The sequence below is a fragment of the Ciona robusta genome, chromosome 9, assembly GCF_009617815.1.
Source record: "Ciona robusta chromosome 9, ASM961781v2".
Lineage (NCBI taxonomy): Eukaryota > Metazoa > Chordata > Ascidiacea > Phlebobranchia > Cionidae > Ciona > Ciona robusta.
In genome coordinates, this window is record NC_143243.1 from 1,340,741 (window position 1) to 1,346,813 (window position 6,073).

Below are 6,073 nucleotides of genomic sequence, written 5' to 3' on the forward strand. Positions count from 1 at the left end.
ACTATTTTATTTTATTTCGTTTTTGATACAATTTTAAGATTCCTATTAAACCACTAAAGCTTAGCGGGTAAATCAACAAGTCATAATAATGTTTTTTTGCTTTTTATTACTTTTTACTAAATATCCTATAATTTGATTAAATGATTTCCATTTGTCCCGGTGCATCAGTAGTCAAAGTACAGGCGTTGTAAAAAAACAAATTTAAACTAGCTTGACTGTTTTGGTAGAAAACAGACAATTGCGGAAAACCCCCATATTGTGCGTTAGGAGAACGCGGAATGACCTATTTCAAAAAAATGAATCTGCTGACAAGTCTTTAAACTCAGAAGTTACCTCATTTGCTGATCGAATTCTGTTCCGATTCTTGTCCAATTATATTTGATTAATGAGTTAAAAACCAAACAACAGGAAAGTCAGAAAAATAAAATATATCACCCTCGAAAATATATCACTCGCACTTCATACCACCCACAAAGCCACATATGTGGTATCCCATTGGGCGGGCACGAGGTGTATGAAACAAAATAACCGTGTTATAATGATAACCCAACATGTTAAGTCTATGCGCTTGGGTGTAGGTGCAATGCACCAAACTAATACCAAGAACCTCAGATTCAAACCACTTGTTACCAACCTATAGTTGAATGAATGTAACTTACTTTATATCGCGTGGCCGGAAAACGACAGTCGTTATCACATGGGTTTAACACCTCGTGCCAGCTTACGAGTTACCATGTATGTTACTTTGTGGGTGATTATCTTTTTGGGATTTTTTCATTTTTTATGTATGGTTGATAATTTAGACAACCCATTAGTGACCACTCGGTTGGAGCAATGGCCGTTAGGTGTCTTGTCCAGGACACATACGCCAACAACGGTAGCAGCGTCGAGCCTTGAACCCATTCTCTGGGTTACAGGCAGGCGCGCTAACCACTATACCACGGCGCCGGACGCTCATTATGTATTAGTAGAGCAAGGGGGCTACAAGTGTTTATATTTCTTAAAGGGACCTCGGACAATAAATAGTTAAAAAGCCCTGCCGTATATACAGGGAATCCATGTACAGAAAGACGCAGAATAAGAGTTTGAAAAATATTTTGTTGCTGTGTCCTAATTCGTGTTTGGCCGATACACTTGACGCCTTCGTTATAAAGGTTAAATGCTTGTATGTAAATGTATTATCGATACAACAAATATTATGACTTGTTTCGAATTGATTAATCTGCATAACAACACCTTACACACGCGATTTAATGTTGTGGCAATAAACACGAAACGACTTGTTTTTGTGGTTGTTAATGTTTGTAATCGCAAGGTGTCGCTCCTGAGTCGCTTGAATGAACTGAATTAAGAGATTTTTTATCCTTGCGTGGTGGGAAACGACAGTCGTTAAAACAAAAATACTATACACCCCATGCCCGCTTACGAGTTGCAACGTAGGGGTTGTAGCAATGTTCATTAGGTGTTTTGCTCCAGAACATATACACGCCGCAAATGGTAAAAGCATCAAACACAAATTTACACAACAGCACTTTACTTGCGCGATTCAGTGTTGTGGCAATAAACATTAAAAAGTTAAGTTAAAATTGCTCGCTGTATTTTGTTTATTATATGTCAAAAGAAGGAGAAACGCTAAATATTGTAACCATTACGTATGTAATATTGTTTACCCATAAGACAAGACTTTTAACAGACCATTCCTATCTTTATGTTTTTGAGAGTGACACTTGGGCAAGAAACTTAACGGCAATTGCTCTAACCCAGTGGTTACTAATGGGTTGTCCAAAATATCAGCCATACATCAAAAAAAAAAAAAAATACCAAAAAAATAATCACCCACAAAGTAACATTATACATGGTAACTTGTAAGCTGGCACGAGGTGTTAAACCCGTGTGATAACGACTGTCGTTTTCCGGCCACGGGAGGATAAAGTAAGTTACATTCATTCATTCATTCATTCATTCAGTGACGTGCCCTGAGTATGTTACCTCTGGCTTAGAAGCAGAGATGCGGTAAACACTTTTCCACGGCACCGTTATTAGAAATAAATACTTTATACTGTTTTGTCATTTTTATTTTCACATATCGTGTAAATTCCGATATCATATAACTGAATATATAATACTGTGGGGTAAGATGGATAGCGTTGCCCTTTATACGTTCTTATTTTTCCTCAATTAACAACGCTCATTAAGGAGTGTGACGATACGGTTATATAACTGCGTAAATATTCTTTGTTTACTGGCAAGCGGGACGATAAAAGAGAACACAAAACATAGACTACCTTACCCCAAGCTACTATATGTTTGCATACAATGAGATTATGTAACTGAAAAAGGCGTCGTTTTACCCAGAGCGAGGTGTTTTGTCGCATAGCGAGATAAAGGTTCCATTTACAACACACATAATCAACGGGTTTCGTGCCTCGCTATATAAGCGCTCGTACCGCAACAGCCAAATTAAAACCGCTCGCAACGCTGCGGGCCGCATGTTTGGTGCAGTAGCATTACATTAGGCTCGTGCCTTGTATTAGGAAGCGCAAAACAAGGCGTCGTATCACTAATCGTTGTTCTAGGAAAGGACATGTGGTTTTCCATATGATAGTATTTGAGGCTAACAGACGATAATTTCTGTAAACCGCAAGCAAGATATCTTAAGAATGTGAAACGCTCGAATGCAAAACAAATATTCTATTTTTAGCGAAAGTTACAGTGAGTATGAATATGGATATATTTAAGTTGCATGTTTTAAAGTAGTAAGGTAAAAGTAATGGTTACAAAATAAATACTGTATATTCTTGGCAATATACACAGTGAGTATAAATATTTGTATAATTATGCAAGATTAGCTGCTTAGATTAGCTGCTTAAGGATAAATGCTCTTTTAGATTGGATCTCCTATTTTATCTTGAGTTCACTTTATCATCATCACCATCTAGAAATAAATGAAGACTCAGTATATAGGCCTACAGTATAAGTTTTGGAGCCCTAGTGCTTCCTACACTTTGGTTTTGTTTTACGGCGCTGTTAAAAACACCTAAAACTTGTACTTAAGTTATAGTAGGGTGAGGGAAGACGGGACACCATCAGCACCTAATATCCAAATATTCTGATCATATATTAAAACAATTGACAACGGTATGTGCTAGGAGTCGTGACGATACAGTTTTATAATTCTTTGAATGTTCTTTGTTTACTACTAAATGGGTCGAGAATAGAACGAAAAGGTGTCCCATCTTCCCCCGCCCTACTATAAGATCTTCGCGTAAGATCTGAGTGCTTTAGCGTGCCATAAATTGTGAGAACTATAGTCTCCAATATCTACTCTATAAGTTTTTATATAACTCCAATTCAAAGCATACCATTTGTCGCTATTTCTTTACGGAATAATTTGTTAAACGGTCGACGGTTTAAATCTGCTATAATATATCGTTTTGTTTTACTCTATATGGGTGAGGTATATAGTAAGGCAATCTTGTACTAAATCCAAAGTTACCCCACCACCCCTTTACACCAGCAACTCATAAGTTATCGGTTTTAAAACCGCGATCACGTAAAATATCGTTTTACACGGTTGCCACGCGCCGTTATACCCGCGATGATTAGGTATCTGTCAGTAGGCAGTAGAACCGCATTAATAGCAGCATTTGTGCGTAAAATCTGCAATCGTTACCGCCAACAAGTGAATCCAATGTCTATAATAGTAGGATAGGGGAAGATGGGACACCTTTAGCACAGAATATCCGAATATCTTGATCATGTTTTGAACAATTGACAACGGTCTTAGCTATGGAAGTCGTGAGGATACGGTTATATAATTCTTTGAATGTTCTTTGTTTACCACCAGATTGAACGAGAAAATAGAATGGACAGGTGTCCCATCTTCCCCCACCCTACTATATATTATCTTCGAGTAAACCTATATACCCCATATAAAGTTTGCATGCGTGTTAAATGTTTAACGTTAAGGTATTTAGGTTATTACGTCATCTTGTGTTCTGTTTTGGTTTGGATAAAAACTTTGTCTCATTCTCTATTAATATAACCTATAGCCATTTTAATATTGAAACATTATTATGACGTATAGTCAAAACTTTGATGACGTCAGCATTATTAATATTGTAGAAATATTCTAGTGTTTTGCTCGAGTTTATTTCGGTTGCAAAATCTAAACACATCAGCAGGTCTGCTTAAAAATTTACAAGACAGCCCGGAAAAGTTTCTAAAAAAAAGAATGTGGCAGTTAAAAGGTTAAAAGGTTAATTAAATTAAGGGACTTGGGTGACCTTCAAGCTATTGAGTACAAAGTTTCGTTTTTATGTTTGAACTTACTTTACCTAACGCTTAAAATTTAGGCGAAAAAAATGTATTCAACCTTTAAATAATAATTATTCCGTTTTGGGGTTAGTTAGAATACGGTTGTGGTCTTACAGCCAAGATTAAATCAACTGCTTTGTCTGAGTATGGCTGGAATTTAGTTTTAAAAGGCGAGTGCGGATTTAGGCGTCGTTTATGCCAAACTGCTACCAATACTTTACCGCCAGCTACGGAAGAAAGAAAACTGGTTGAGCAAATCAATTGTTGTTGGTTGTTTAGCAGCAAAGTTAGCGGGGATTAGTCTTAACGTAGAATTAGCATTTATAACTAAACTGTGAAACAAGTTAAGTAATGGTTTATCCTGTATTGGTAGTTTTTATTTTTATCCTGTATTGGTAGTTTTTATTTTTATCCTGTATTGGTAGTTTTTATTTTTATCCTGTATTGGTAGTTTTTATTTTTATCCTGTATTGGTAGTTTTTATTTTTATCCTGTATTGGTAGTTTTTATTTTTATCCTGTATTGGTAGTTTTTATTTTTATCCTGTATCGGTAGTAAGTCAGTTGAAAAACTACGTCATCAAATCTATTACGTTACAGAAAGCCTACGTCATCAAATTTGATGACGTAATTAGGAAGTTACGTCATTGAATTTGATTCGCCCTCCTAATTACGAGTCACTTTTCGAATGAATTGTCATTGTAAACAAGTTGACCTGATGTTAATAACCCTATCAAGGGTCAAATAAGCTATGAATGCATTCAGTATGCCATGGAACGGCTTGGTATTTACCGAAGCCACGTTTTATTAAGATATTTGCTGAAACCGATAAACGCGTCACGGTCGGTCAAACGAATCATAAATTGACTTCTTAAGGTATTCGGTGGGTAGCTGTGATAAAGGGGTGGTCGGGTTTGTCTTCACGTGGATATAGTATGGACAGTATTCTGTGATTGCTAAAAGGGCAGAACATGCGACTTATATAAAAAACGTATGTAACAATACAGGTTATTGAACAGAATAAATGTCAATTATATTTATTTATCCTCGCGTGGCGGGGCGGCGACAGTCGTAAAAACATTGGTGTTCTGTTTTATACACCTCGTGCCAGCTTACAAGTTTCCGCGTATGTAACTCTGTGTGTGATTATATATACTAGGGTGGGGGAAGATGGGACACCTTTAGCACATAATATCCAAATATCCTGATCGTGTTTTAAACCTTTAACAATGGGCTAGAGGAGTCATGAGGATACAGTTTTATAATTATTTGAGTTTTCTTTGTTTATTACTAAATTAGACGAGAAAAGAGATTGAAAATGTGTTCCATCTCCCCCCACCCTACTATATACTATTTTAGCAAAAGTTGAAATATGTGTTTTAAACTTGCCGGTGAGAATGAGCGACATTCAAGTAATTGTTGCTTGTGTTGTTTTTAACGATCAACGGTAGATGCGATGAGTGATAAGAGAAATTGCCTCTTCGGTCCGTCTTACTCACAACTGGTAGTTGTAGAATTCAATGTGAACCTACTTCGCAAGTGTTACGTTTGTTTTGCTGAGTAATAATGGGCTATATAAGTCATGAATACAGAGCAGAGATTTTAACTAGTTATAGTTCTGTGGTTTATGTGGGTTTAGCGGCCAAGCTTTTATTTGATACTTTTACTCAAGTAGTTTTTACACATAGCGTGTTTTAACCACTTCAGTTTTGCTGCGAATTTTCATCTCTTCATTGTTTTAATTAGTTTGATCGTTG